This window comes from Tachypleus tridentatus, chromosome 4, assembly GCF_004210375.1.
Source record: "Tachypleus tridentatus isolate NWPU-2018 chromosome 4, ASM421037v1, whole genome shotgun sequence".
Classification (NCBI taxonomy): Eukaryota; Metazoa; Arthropoda; class Merostomata; order Xiphosura; family Limulidae; genus Tachypleus; species Tachypleus tridentatus.
Window position 1 is genome coordinate 63,061,722 of NC_134828.1, and position 16,636 is coordinate 63,078,357.

Below are 16,636 nucleotides of genomic sequence, written 5' to 3' on the forward strand. Positions count from 1 at the left end.
CACTTATAAACACAACATATATATATATATATATATATATATATAAATAGATAGATAGATAGATGCAATGGAAAGTAATTTATAATTTGCAAAAATCACTGTCTTTAAATCTTAGTGTTCGTTTCGTAGATGTTTCATTGCTTCTGATCCAAATATATTGTGATCTTTCCGAACCTTCATTTTTAACGCTTTTATCCTGCAAATATTTTTGTCCTTGTTATTTACTTTGACATTATGCTGATAACTAAAGCTTTGATTTCATAAATAGGGTACTAAGTCTTTGAAGCCCAATTAACAATTAGAAATACGTTTTCTAGTCATCTTGTATCTACAGAAAATGAACCAAAGAGCCTTAACAGTGTGGTGTTACCTCGTATTGACGGTTTCCACTAGTGATTGTTAATAAATCTAACACAGTGTAGTTGGTATATTTAGTTTTTTGGTTTTTTTTAACACTCCATTTTAATTTTAGTATTGTACGAGAAACATGTTCATATTTATGACAATGTAAAGAATTTGGCAATATTCTTATATGCATGTGTATGTATATATAACATACCACAGTTTAACATGTTTATTGTATTCTTCTATCATGTAGTTACAAAAACTTTTATACAGAATACGAAAATGAATTGCAGGGTTTAAAAGAAAAAATTCTCTTTACGCAGGTGTTTAATATTTCTGAGAAGCACTGAAGTCTGTTAATAAAAAAAGAAATAAAAAGGTTTAAGAAAGATAGCCTGATCACCAACAAATTAAATTGTATATGGAATACCATGTGTTCTTTAAGTGCAAAAATTCACTGATGCTCTCAGCAATGGATCTGGCGAATATGTTGTGGATGGAATGGTATTTTAAACTATTTTAATTCTTAAAAATTTAAGGGACTAGATAAAGAATGTGGCGTTTAAAAATATAATAGGCCTAATACTCTTGTATTATGACAAGTATAATTGTACTCCTGTTCGCCAGCTTTCAAAATACGTTAAAGCCATAATTGCTATCGTTTTACCAAATTCTGATGTAAAGTGCAAAATTCTATATATATTTAAATGCAATAGAATAATCTTTACGAAATTCTGATGTAACAAAACATCATTGTACAGAAAGGTCCTTACATGTTAGCGTGTTAAGCATCAGAATCATTGATATTTTAAAATATAATTTTATTTTCTTGAGAATGTACTAGAATCTACAGTAGATACATTTATGTTGTTATGCTGCACCAAATCACTTTTTTCTGTTCATGTAAATACCTGCTTCTCAAGTTTTCTATCTTTTGTCTAATAAATTTTCATATCCTTTAAGATGATGTCTTCTATTTTCGTTGTGACTGTTCCATAGCTGTACAGCTGTTCTTAATTAATATTTGAGTTTTTCTTGTCCGTTTCTGATTATCTCATTTCGTAGCTCCTTTAATGTTTACCCAGCTGTAGCACTCGTCTAATTGACGGATCATACTTAAGATATCAGGTCTGTTGATGTAAAGAATGAATGTTTGTCGTGTATGAAGAGGATACACTAAATATCTCCACATTTATCAAAGTTTTTATCCTTTCTCTAGCTTTCTTATGGTCTGCACCATGCTGCATAAACCTGGGGTGTATACTCTAATGGAATGTGGATCATGCTTTCAATTCGGTAGCTCTAGAGTTTGAAACTATTACTTCCATATCTATAATAAAACAATTGTTTTTCCAATGCCAATTTATCTGTGTTCTTTAAGCCTTTCAAGTGGGCTTCAATAGCAGATATCCCTTTACAACTGCTAGGAGTCTGTTGTTGGTTATACGCAAGACACTCTCAGGCACGTGTGAATGATACATTATTTCAACCTCTTTAAAATAATTATTTCCCCAAACAAGACCATGAACCATCTGGTTTTGTTTTCTGATCCGCAGTTCACGAATTTAGTGAAATATTTTGTTATTTTTAATATACCCACTGCGTAGTATTCGTAACGGTGCCTTGTACTTTGTTATATTCAGTCGACGAATTAATGGTAGTTCTTATTTATACAATATAGTGGAAAGTTTCCGGACTAGGGACTTCGTAAGTAAGAAAAAAATGGGACTGTTTAATGAAGAAAATATGTGAAATAGTCAAATTAAAGCGATCAATGAAACACAAAATATGTAGGGTAAATGTATCGTTTTAATATGCAGTTAAAGTAAAATAAAAAGTCACTAAAAGGACACAAACTGTAATTTTCCCATTTTTTTTCAAAATTGGGTCAATATTAATAATGATAAATTTAGAAGAATTAAAAATACTGGTATGTTCTTGTCTGGAGAATTGTTTTCATGCTTGTAAATTGAAGCGTGTGTTTTGGCCATTAGTTTAACCCTCGTGGGATTCCAGTGGTTAAGATGACAGCAGTTCCACACATAACTTACGATACACCGAACTGTTAACCTGTCACACAAAGAAAGTTTATGCTTTACTAGATACGTATTCTTTAGTGTGAGGTCTTCATTTCATACAGAAACTTTGTTACACATGCGCGCCATCCTTGAAATCACGTGATGCTTGAAACCTTAGACACGGTCACATGGGAGGGCTTCGATTTCTGATGACAAGCATCCCAGTTCGAATGTTTAATATTCGCTGTAGGACATTCAAAAAAGAACATTGAAGTTGATTAAATATACAATTGGTGATCAGTGAAGAGTTTGTTTATTAATTTATATTGAAGGAATAGTGGGTTATCCGCAGGAGTCTATTAAGATAAACGTTAAATTTAATCAGCACGAAACACTCCTGCTAAACCACACGTGTTGTAATTATATTACCTACGTTCCATGCAAATGTTCAAGATAAATAAGCGAACATTTTTATTTACCTCGCGCAAATTGGAATGTGTTACGTTTTTATGACTATCCTTAACCATTATTAAGCATTCTTATTTTGTTTATTTATTGCGGTGTATATAAACAAAACTCTAAACAAGCTGTTGCCAGTTTTTAAGTTATTTCTGTTTTCCAACAGAGCTCGAGATTTGTTCTCTAACGTTATACCGTATTATGAAAAGACGACCCTAACGGCGAAAAGATTAAAAACTTATTCGATTACAAACGAGGAAATACACGTTTTATGTGCGTGTGTTTGTGTCCTCTTAGATGCCAACCTCATTTTCAATGTAATTTATTAGCAACTTCGAAATGTGTTTTTTGATATTAAGACATCTTCCTGAACTGTTTATGTACCAAACTGCTTAAGGCTCTTTCGTAGGCTAAATAACGTTTTGGTTACATGGTCTCAAACGTCATAAGAATTATGAAAAATACCAGCAATACTGCATTTAATATCCCACCAATAAATACTAGTACTTCCAATACAACTTACGTAAAAACTGGTGATTTCCACTAGTTCTTGTGTAAGCTCTTTACACTGATTCTTGTAATAGATAAAAACGTATACTGTCTCAATGATTTACCATCCAGTAAGGCTTGGGATTATAACGCTAAATATCAGGGTTTGATGTTTGCGTTGGGCAGAACACAGATGGTTCATTGTGTAGTTTTTCTGTTTAACAACAAACAAATAACATGTGAATCCCATTGTTAGTGAATAGTTGTAATTTGAGGGTTAAAAGGCTGTTTTCTTCGTATAAATGTGTGTGAATTATAACACACAAAGTTGCCATTTAATTAATATTTTCATATCGAATAATAGAATATTATCAGAACAAAATTCATTTTTAATTTTTAATTTAATATCCTAATTCTCACTGGGGCTGTGACCAATTTCTATGCATGATATACTTTTTTCCTGATATACTTACTATTCACGTGCATCAGAAAGCTCATGGAATGGGAAAATTTGGTATTTGTTCATGATTCAACCATAACGCGCTGTTTGCTGTAAGAAAGTTTGTCGTAAAAAATCAACAGTTTCATTCTTTCAATTGACACTTTGCAGAACAGTTGGAGAACTGCATATTTTGTCATTCTTTCCATTTGTGGGGCCAATTTTTCGATGCTGTTTACAGAATGTAAATTTCAACACTAAGGTAATGCTTCATTGACCCCTGTAGACAACTGTATGAGACAGGGTGAGAATACTTATTTTTTACACTTATACTAAAGACAAATCATAAGAGTTCTGTTTAAATGAACATGCTCATCAAATTTAGGGTCTGAAATAAATGTCGTGGTACTCCATACAGTGTCATAACTATATAGAAAGAACTTGGCATATGGTACCAGTTTATGCTAGAACACATCAGTTTAATAGCATTTTACAAATAAACCTTGATAAAACCAATGTTTAACACTATATATTAAGTTTTGTTGTCATGTCAGGGTTCAAAAAGCGTAAAGAATCCTCAGTAGAGCAGAGAGTTCGCATAAAAGTTTTACTTGATGCTGGTTGGACTCCTATAAATTGTTATAGACTTAAAATGCTCCCCAAACATTATCAGCACACACTAAATCGTGAGACTGAGACAGGTGAATTTGAAATCAGGAAACGAAAACACTTAAATTCAGTGGTTTTGTTGTTAAGTATTTTCGTTTATACAGCTTTCAGGACAGAAGAAAAACTGTCACTGATCTCAATCAAGCATGAGATAAAATACGATGTACCAGACGATAGAAAGACTCACAGCATCAAGAAGAATCAACGAGAATGGAACGTTTTGTGATGTAGCAGTTGAAACAAACATTTACTTCGATCTGCAAGTATTGTCAACAGATTGCCAAATATACAAAAACTGAATTGTTGATGATTGGAAAAGAGTGTTGTGGGCGAAGAGTCCAAGTTTGACATATTTGGTTCAAAGTGTTCGTCCGGCGGAAGAAAGTGAAAAATACTTACCTCAATGCACAGCACCTACCATGAAGCATGGGTGAGACAGTGTGATGATTCTGAGGTGTTTTGTTCTAAGGCAACAGGATATATTTGCGAAATAAATCTAATAATGGACCAAGGTACGTACCATCACATATTGATTTGTCAATGGTTTGTATATTATTGGTAAAGAATTCTACTTCCAAAAGATAATGTCCCCCAAACACCCATCCAACCTACGCAGAAATTACTTGGCTAAGAAGCTGTTGGAATCATTCAAATGATGCAATGGACCCCAAAGAGCCTCGATCTTTACCTAATTGAGCAGATCTGGCCTTTGGTAGATCAAAACTTGAGAAATCAAAAGTTACTTCCAAAGAAGTTTTGTGGAAGTGATTTCGATACATTTGTAGTACAATCCCAAAGGTCACTTTGATTAAACATATTCCAACAATATCTGAAAGACTGTCTGCAGTTATTAAAGCAAAAAGGGGACAACAGAATATTAACTGTTTGCTGAACTCGAGCACTTCCACTAAGTTTCTATTGTACTAAATATTAAGGTTAATAAGTTGTTATTTCACTTGTGATGTACCTTCTACTGTTCTTTAAAAGTATATTTCTTTAAAGTATAATTTTTGAATTTGTCCTAACACTTTACTATGAGAATGTAACTGTTTTATTTGTGATATATTTATATTGCGGTTAAAATGACATTATTTGCCATATGTAGAAGTACTCGATAATAGTCTAGGTTGTTGATATACACATGGATATATTGTAAACGTTGCAGCCTCCCAAGCGACCTGGTGAAAATATATAATATTGTTAAAATAACACAAGTTTCAGTTGAAGAAATCTCGATACCATTTAATTACTTTTTCTCTTAAACAGAATAAAATGTGTCGCAAAACGTTTCACTGATTATGTCTCTATGCACGCAATCAGATCTGTTATCATGCAAGAGTTTTTAGTGTGTTACCATGTCGAGTTACTTTTAATTAAACTAGCCTGTGATCGCTATGTGTGTAGGGAATTGAAAGTGCATTGCAATTTATTAAATTTGTGTTTCAGGACTTTTCACAGAAACACTCACCAGGGAAATACTTGAGTCACTCAAACGCCAAAACAAAGCAACCTAACTAGTTTCACAAAAAACAAATTAAATTACACACCTTAATTTTAATAGATTTAGTTTTATTGAAATAAGTTGTGCAAAAAATTGTAGGTTTATATATTATTGATGGAATTAGAGTGTTAGCATATGTTGTATATTCCTCAAGGCTCCCCCATTGGGTCAACGGTAAATTTACAGATTTACAACGTTGAAGTCTGGGGTTCGACTCCCTGCTCTGGACCGAGCACAGATAGCCTATTGTGTACGTAACTTTACACTATGTGAATAACAACAGCGTTCTTCAAGTAATCTTGAGATGGTTAAATAAGTTAGATTTACATACATTTTTGAATTGCTTTCACTTGTTCTTATGTCTGTGAATACACATGCATAACAACTTTTTAGGGCGCTCGACGCCATGGGGGCGTTATAAGCGAGTGTCAACCTCACTATTTATTGCTAAAAAATAACGTGAGAGTTTTTAGTGTTGACTGTATGCCTTCATTCTAGTCTATCACTTTAAGCCCCCCTGTGGTTCAGCGGTATGTCTCCGACTTACAGCGCTAAAATTCAGGTTTCGATACCCGTGGTGGGCAGAGCACAGATAGCCCATTGTGTAGCTTTGTGCTTAATTCAAAGCAACAACTATCACTTAAAAATTAGGGAAAGCTAACGCAAATAGTAGTCGAGTAGCTTTGCGCGAAATTAGACATACGTCTAATCTTCATTGTAGGTGAATAATATACGACTTTCTTAACGCAGCAGATGTATGTGTCAGTAAACCGTGTTCCATTCGACGAATACAAGTTGTCGTTTCAATAGATAATGTTATATTTCATAGAAATGTTAAGTCCATTTAATTAGCCATCCTTATCACTTTATCAAGATACTGAGTTACAAGAAATATAATGAATAACGTTGTATATGTGTTTGAATTTACAGTTTTCAAGAAAAAATACTATGAAAAGAATTAATATTACCCCCCCCCTTAGTAGATCGGTGCTTAAGTCTGACGACTTATCACATTAAAATCGAGGTGGTGTATCTTTGTGCTTATTAACAGAAAGTATTAATTCTTATCAAAGTTTTTCTTGCTTTCTTGACAATAATTCTGCTATCAGAAATATTTAACTTGTAAGTTTGGGAAAATTAGACGTGCAGATCAAAGTAACTGTCTACTGCAGTGTCACACCCGACAGAAACCGCGTCAACAATCAATATCTGACTCTCAAAAACGCTCGAAATCATTTTCGAGAAATGCGATTAAAACGCAACGTACTGAACTCGATAGTTGTTCACTAGGTTTTCGTTCTCGGTTGTTGAGAATTTCCCGCAAAACTACACGAGGGTTATCTGCACTCGCTGTCCCTAATTTAGCAGTGAAAGACTAGAGGGAAGCAGTTAATCATCACAGCCCGCAGCCAACTCCTGGGCTACTCTTTTTACCAACCAACAGTGGGAATGACCATCACTATTATAACGCCCCCTCCACGGCTGAAATGGAGCGTATGTTTGGTGAGACGGGGATTCGAACCCCAAACCTCAGATTGCGAGTCAAACGCAATTACCACCTACTCCACATGCAAAAACATTTGGATTGGTATGAACTATTTTACCCGTTGGAATGAAGGTGTTTAATTTTTTTATAAGAAAATGAGACAGTTTATTCCAGTGATATTTGGAAATTATTTAAAACAGAACAGTTGAAGTGTAGGATTTGACGTTTTTATACTAATTACTTCCAAATATCGTTGCGTTTGTTAGTATCTCAGTCATTAAATATGAATATTTCAAGGACGTAAAATAATATAATGTAACAACTTTACCTCTCTCAGTTCTCTAGATATTCTGGTGTGTCAACTATTTCTAGTAACTATAATAGTGATGTTTTTCATTCGACGCCTTTTTTATGTGTTCTGCAAAAAGAAAAGTTACAGAAGAGCTGGCCATTGCATGTCATCCCATTATGACGTGAGTATGCCTCAATAATGACTAACTACTGATCTAGCTTTCGCTTCACGTTATCGTAAATTAGAATAATATTAACGCTCCACACTTGAGTGTTGTAGGAACGTTATAATGGTGACGACTAAATCCCACTATTTGGTTACACAAGAATAATCCAAGAGTTGGCGTTGGGTGTGTTTCACTAGATGCCTTTCTTTTAATCTAATCTATTGGGTCCGGCGTGGCCAAGTTAAGGCACTCGACTCGAAATCTGAGGGTCGCTGGTTCAAATTCCTGTCGCATCAAATATGCTTACCCTTTCAGCCGTGGGAACGTCATAATGAGATCGTCAATCCCACTATTCGTTGGTAAAATAGTAAGTAGCCCAAGAGCTGACGGTGAGTGGTAATGACTAGTTACCTCCCTGTCGCAGATAGCCTTCGTGTAGCTTTGCGCAAAATTTAATAAATAAATAAACAATCCAATTTTATTAACTCAAAAGTAAGGACGGCTAGTGCCGAGCAGCTTGTCTGAAATAAACCAACACAAAACCTGCCAAAAATATTCATTTCAAGCGCGGCATTTATTTTGTTGGTTTCTTGTGAATGTTAGGGCAGCTTGCGTGTGCATTATTCCAACATCCGGGATTAATATGGTAATTTGAATAGTGCACGTGAGATCTCGAGCTCAATATCACATTGATAGAAAACGAAGAACTTGTACGGTTATTACATTTCTAAAATAATGAGGAAAGCTAAGTTATAATTAATGTGATGTTACAAAATATTATCAGATTTTTATAAGAATTAGCTACCTAATAATTCAAAATTAGAGACAGCAGCAAATAGCTTTGCCATAAATGTTTCAGTGCGCATACTTGCTTTTATTGCTCTTTGCATTACAAATGATTGTAAACATGTCGAAAACACAAGCTTGACATAGTACAAAAGTATGTGTCTAGCCGACGATGAGCGCACACAACACACAAATGATGAAGAATCAACCACAGCGCCATCGCTTGGTTTACGACTAACCTAATAGCGGCAATAATTAACCGTCAGCTAATGCTAATTTTATCGAGTGAACATACTTTTGTGACTGTTTATAACGCAACATCAATCAAAGCAACAGTAAGAACGACAAAGAAAAGATCCTCCAGAACAAAACAAGACACCAACATGACAAACCATCAACCAACCTCGTCAGTAACAGATGCAACCGACAAATAAGGAATGACGTAATACATCTACTCAACTGAGGAATTAACCTCACAGTAACACCTAGAAATATTCCATCCATCCAAATGAAAGCCTGTCTGGAAGACTAAGCCAGAAGACTGGGTGATCCATTCCACACAAATTGAAAACACCAACAAATCAACGGAAAACAACCACTAAAAAGAAAACAATTTCGACGACAACCAACAACCTATCTTTCCAGGTAGAACTAAAAACATCTATTTCCCTGAAACACCTCAAAACAGCGTCTTTTACAAAGAAATTTCACGCAAAACCATCAACATAATTTCACAGAAAAGAAACTACAAAACAATCTCACAAGAAAATATATTAATTCTATAAAAAACTTAAAACAACATCAAAATTTTAAAAGCAGATAAAGGCAATGCATTATAATGAACACAAATAAATGCATTCAAAAATAAAAAAATGAACATGTCATCAGATACAAACAAATTTAAATTACTCCACACAAAAACATGTGAAAACAAATTGAACAAAATACTGCTACAAATGAAAATAACCAACACAGTCTCAGAAAACCTTTATTCTTACATATGCAGAACTAACTCACGCACACCACAACTATACGGCACCCCGAAACCTCACAAACCCGATTGTCCACTACGACCCATAATGTCCAACTGTGAATCATTTAATTATAACCTCAATAAATACATAGAGTGGGCATTTTATAAATATGTAACATCAGCCGGCTCCTTTTTCATAATGCCTTAGTGGCCAGTTTTGATGTAATTTCCCTCTTAACAGAAGTTTCAACCACTGAAGCTTGCACAAGGTAGCTTTAGAACTTTATATCCAAGACCCCAACCCATTGATATACACCCCCATTAACCAATTAATAACCCTTATAGAATTTACTACCAACAAAACTAATTTTATGTTCAATGACCAAACCTACCTAGAAATAAATGGCCAAAGTATGGGGAATTCTATGTTATTAGTTCTAGCCAACATTTTTATGATACAAACTGAATTTCAAGCGACCAATTAAGTCTTACACCCACCACTATAATGGTACAGGTATGTTGATGATACAATTGCTGGATTCACATCTACAGAACACACATAGTTTTTTTCAATCACATTAACTCTTTACACCCCAACATTAAGTTCACTTGCGAACAGGAAAAAAACTAATCAAGTAGCATTTCTTAACCTCAAGATCACAAGAACCGATACATAATTTAAAACAGAAATCCACCGAAATATCACCCATACTGGATTATACATTCCCGAGGACTCAGCACATATTAAGAAACCAAATAAACACAGCCACAAAACTATGTTCACCTGATAAAATTAACGATGAAACCAACAAAATAAAACAACACTTCATCAACATCAACAAATTTCCTTAAAAAAAAACCGTGGAAAAAATTATACGCACACACCTAGACCAACAACAAACAAACAACAATAAAACTCAAGATACAACAAACTCCAAAACCTTGTACTGCTGTATACCATATGTTCCCAACATCAGCGAAAAAATAACTAACATTTGGAAGAAAAAAAATTAAAACGCAACATTCCAGTAAACATAAAATTTATTTAAATACCAGGTACAAAACTGAAGTCCACACTATGTAAAAACTACACTGACAAACACGCCACCAACATAATTTATAAAATACAATGCAACAACTGCCACGACTTCTATATTGGAGAAACAAGCAGAAAAATGGAAACTAGATTCAACGAACACAAAAAACACCTTCACACGTATTTGAACACTGCGAATCAAATAAACACAACATAACCATAGAAAACACCCAGATATTAAGTAGGGAAACAAATATTAACAACACAAAATCAAAGAAGCCCTACTTATTCAGCAACTAAAACAAAAAATTAAACCAATATAAAGGAACACATGTATACCTATACTAATTTAATAACCTAACACTAACTGAGCGTCCCCTACAATCCGTACCTGTTTACGATCTTGTCCGAAGACATGTGCCCTGCAACGGTCAGGTATAAACTCTCTTTCTTCACCTGAAGATGACCTATGAAGGTCGAAACGTTGTTTTCTGCTTTATTTTGATAAAAGTGTTTATAGCGTTCCGATATGCAGTTTGGCTGACCGAACAGTGGGATTTGACCGTCATTCTTATAGCGCTCCATCGGCTTCTGAGTTGCAGAGCGTGTTTTTACAAGCAACTGGCAATAAAACCTGTACATTGGGATACACATTTCGAACATGATAGTCATTAGGTCACGCCCTGCCCAAAGTATTAGAATCTCCATAATGCAAGTAAAGTACTATCGACAGCATGGAGGAAAATCGCAGTGTTCAATTTGTCAAGCCTTAAACAAAGGTCATTCTTTCCTAAACTGTGTACGTTTTTAACAGAAATCTGCCGTTAGTCTGAAATTTTATTTATTTCAGGAACTTTCTATACAGAAATCAAGGTATTGAATTGTTTATATCAGTCGATTACTTACGATGTATAAGTTTCGACACGTACAAGCTTTGTGAGCTCGAAAAACAGCAGTTGGGAACTTCACTCGTGTGCTATTGGTGACGTAAACAACCGCACTGTTACAGCATTCCTTAGTCTGTTATTACGAACACAACGTCAAACTGAGTGTAAGGAAAACTGAAGCTTTGATAAAAGAAAATATTTGAAGAATTTCAATGTAGTAAGTTAGTTGATATCGGGGAAATAAAACAGCGAAATTCGTGTTTTTAATTTTCAAAATAGTTTTTTTTCTTTAATATACGCAATTTTTTGCTGTGCTCCCCTATTATAAATTATTAAGTGTGCAATACTCTGCCACGTCATATTGTGTACAATGATGTATCATGAATCACATAGGAATTGCACAAAACCCAAGGAATTGCACAAAACCCTAAAAAGTACGTTCGGGCAACATGGACATTAAACAGATTTTAAAGTGTTGGTCGAATTGAATTGAAAGAAAATATGTTTAGAACTGCTTGTTTGTAATTATTAATCACTTGCCAGTATACAACAAAAACAGCTTGGCATATTGTATCCAGACGTTTTGTAGAATACTTTAATGCACTGCAAAGGTCATAGAGGTGTTAAAAAGTTTGTCTCTGTCTCCTGTATTTCACATAAGCTAAACACATCACTATTCTAGTGTAAACGATATTGTCTTTACTCGTTGAAGCTAGTTTTTTTTACAGATAGTATAGCGTGAAACTGGAATCGCCAGCCAATAATTAGATGACTATAACATGTTGATACTCAATGCTTTGTACATTGTATAATAGGTCTCTTTAGTGAGTCAACACCTATATTACGTATGAAATAAAGGAGTAAAAAAATGAATATACGTATATTAAATATACATATATTCGAAGAATATTTACTTTAAAAGAAACGAGGGCTTATTTAAAGCGATATTTTAGACGAATATGGTTATTTTAAAATATTTCTAGTGGTAAAATTTTATACGCGTTTAATGGAAGTTGTGTGTTAGTCTAGGCATATAATTGCCCATAACTATGCATTATAAAAACAGAATTTAGTTACACAGAAACTACAAATGCTGCCTCCCACTAGTACAGTGATAAGTCTACGGATTTACAACGCTAAAATCAGGGGTTCGATTCACCTCGGTGGGCTCAGCAGATAGCCCGATGTGACTTTGCTGTAAGAAAAACTACAAATGCTCAGTATATCAAACAAATCTCCATGACAATCTCCAGTTGCAGCTTAACGTTTTATATTTCGAACTAATGCAATCAAATAGTCAACAGTTACAGTGAATCATCATGAACCATTTGCGTTAGCTACCAGCTATGTTTATTATCATTACAATGCATAAACTTAGCTATCATATCAAATAACCGTTTTCCCATAGCTGAGTACAAAAAAGCCAGCAAATATAGATCGTAAAAAAAGCAAAGAAACAAGGTTGAATATACTGTAGACATTATTTACTGTAGTTTGATATAGTTCTAGGCAACAGCACGGAGCCAAAATGTGGAATTGTAGTTTGAGTAAATAATGTCTACAGTATCTCCAGTCTAGTTTCCTTGCTTTTGTACGATTCCTATTTGCAGGTTTTTAAATTCCCAATTGTTTGTTTACCTTATGAGATATATTAACGAGCTATTTGATATTTATAACAGGAAAACAAATCGTTAAGTCTTGGTTATATGTACGGAAAATTTTGGACAAAACTTGAGAATGATAGGACCTGTAGGACAATGCATGTTTCTTCAACCGGAATGTTTTCTGCAAAGGTTTGCACTTGCATATAAATTTAAATTACTTAATCATGTGACAACAGAGAACACATCTACACAATATCTTTCTCATAATCACTTTTGTTTATATGTTGTAAAGTAGAAAGTTTCACAATGGGCTGTATGGGTTGAGTCAACCATTAGTATCAAAACCTGGCTTCTAACGTTATAAGTCTTGCCACTGAAGGAAGGGGAAGAGATAAGTCAGTAAACTATGATAAATTTTGTACTATAACAATGAGACCAAACATTTGGTAATTTTCAGCAAATATGTAATAGCCCTGTTCTTTCTACCGTTATTAAATACTGTATCATAAAGGAACGTGGAAACAAAGCCAGCAAACTAAGTGTGTGTGTGTGTATATACACACACATATACGACAAATGCAGTATGCATACAATATAAGTTGTTAATTAGAGCTGTTGGCATGTACTGGAATAAAACTCGTTGTCGAAACATTGATATTTCTTCACGCTGGTAATGCACATACACGTTAAGAGGCTTCATGGAGTCATATGGAAGAATATTTTAAACTAACAGACATGCGAATAAAGTAAGTTGTACGATGCACTTGCAGGTTAAGAGTAACTCATTAGATATACGTACTAAAGTGCACTGCATAAAATTATGTAACTTGTTATTTTTCAGGATTTTGTGAGAACTATGCTCTTTAAATATTGAAGAGTGAGAGTGCTTAGTGATATGTACGCTAAAGTCAGTTCCAAACACACGTTGTAAAACACTTTGTATCTATTCCGAGCGAAATAGTAGATTCAATTACAAGATGTTTAACTGATGGTCAGTTCCGAGTCTAGGATTCTAAAAGTCATGAGACAAAAGAAAGACAAACAGATGGGTGTGTGAACCGAAGCGAAGGCATTTTTAGATATGATAGATAGAACGAAACCTTTGGAAAATTAAATTAAAAACATTAAGGGTTAACTAAAGATTGGTAAGTGAACTTATTGTGCTCTGGAAGATATAGTTTTTATCGCGATAAACGTCTTAGTAAATTAAAGAGGGGGAGGTGAGCAGACAAATTCAGGGGTAGTACCTACCACTCCACGTCACTCTTTGGTGTCACCACTGCCATTGGTACTTGATATTAAAACTTCTATAATGATTCTGTCTAGTATAAACCATAAGTAGTTTTTTGTCATGTTGATATTATTGTAGGGGTCTAAACTATGAGTAGTTTTATGTATATTGACGTTGTATATTGGTCTAAACAATCAGTAATTTATTTGTGTATATAAATACCGGCCTAGCCTACTTTTTTACTAGAGTAAGCTCTTAGTTTAATTACTGACTGAATCGCAACTGATTTTGCTTTTGAAGTAAATATCAATGTTTTATTACTTTTTCTCTTCTTTTGTAATTTGTGGTAAAACCATGTCTAGGAAAAATGTTAAACTAATGGCCTGTAAGTGTAGGTTGTTTTTGGTGTAAAACCACACAAAGGAATACCTGTGTTCTGTCCACCTCGTGAAACCAAAAACCAAATACTAACTAACCTTGGTACCCCTTCCGCTGACCCACCGTGTTAGCTTAACTAATCACGTCTTAACAATAGTACAATACCACCATCATCTGTAACTGAATACTATTGATGAATGAAGCCAATATTTACTAGTTGGTTTACTAAAGCTTCAATTTCACATTACTAACCACATGACAGTAATAATATATTGATATACGTAATAATTCTATATATTAATCAGAAAAACGAAAATCTGCTTTTAAAAACAAACAAAACAATTATGAGTATCTCTAATATTGGACGATATATATATATTTTTTTGGGGGGTAACTATATCAGGTTGAAATTTGGAGTAGAATACGTATAAAAATACCCCATTACATTAACAAGCGTAAACCGAGATTAAGTTTATTTATACATCAATGCAACTACATACCGATGCAGATTTGAGTTTTCGTAGATTATTTGGGAGATTTCTCGAGTTAATTTCGGGTTTTAGTATAAAATATAACATATTTTACCTTGACAGTAGCTAATTCTCGCTGCTTGTATTTCATGTTTATTTCAATACTTTATTAACCGATGGCAATAAGGCGAACCTGTATCTCGAAATTGTTATTGCTTTGTATAAGTGAAAGGTGTTATAACAAACACTTCATTTTACGTGTTATAATAATGTTGGTGGGGTATAAATATATCACAAAATGTTAACATATTTGATATACCAATGATGCTCACTAGGTTAAGATAGACAGCATACGTTGGAATAATTCACTTGTATGTCTATAATAATAAAACCTTAAATTATATTGGTTTTGTTAATGCATTCAGCAACGAAAATACTCTATAAGTAAGGTTTAGGCTGTTTACGAATAAGAAAATACAACATATGATAAAAAGTAACAAAACTAAGTTTAAATGCGTATTGTTTTTCAGACTGTTCAACTCTATAAATGTACCATCAGCAAATAAACGCACGTTTCACCCACCATATCAATAAACAATCAAAATTTATTTTGCATTCTGTCATCCAGCAGACAAACATGTTTCGTTCAGACTGTCTCTATTTGTTCGAAACAGAAATAAAAAAAAAAGAAAAATCAAGTGAATGCATTACCGAGGCTTTCATTGTTGTTCAACTTTATTTATACCATAGAGAAAATAGACATTTTCTCAGTCAAACAAACACATTTTTCATGTAAGTAGTTCATATTTTAGGGGAGAAAAACAGCAATATACCATGAACTGATAGGTGTATGGTGGCATGCAGTTTGAACAGTGAATAAATTAAGAATATACTATGTATTTGTTTCATGTGGGTCCAAACTTCTGGGACAGCATGTGTTGTTCTTCTCTATATACCACAAAAGTAAACGTGATCCCATTATTTTCAGTTCTGTATCAGCAACTGTCCTCTCCATCACTCACACACACATCTACCAATGTGTGATGACACACGTTAGAACTTTACCTATCTTTTGTCATAGAACTTTAAACTGATTTTTGACAGTTCAATATGAAAAACCACGTTCTTGCTTGTAGTTTTGTCATTTTGATGTTTTTGGAAACAAAGATAAATGAAAGTTTACAGCCCTTTACAATGTGTAGATCGAATTAATATCTTGAATATTTTTTCGTCCCGTAATTATAAAAATAGATTGGTAATTAATATACGATTAGTGTAAAAGCCACAAACAATGGAGTAATATTTAAATTATGAGTATTAAATTAAATGGCTGCACGGAGGAAAAAAGCCACTGTTTTACCCTTCTCACCCACGTGACGATGTGGACAACGCCAAACGGCTCGTGCT

General features: G+C 33.9%; 1 protein-coding gene across 8 annotated transcripts in view; it reads left to right on the plus strand.

Moving 5' to 3' along the window:
- Positions 1–16,636, plus strand: part of LOC143249272 (microtubule-associated serine/threonine-protein kinase 3-like) — a 192,348-nt gene that overhangs the window by 58,978 nt on the left and 116,734 nt on the right. The gene's annotated exons all lie outside the window — the stretch shown is intronic.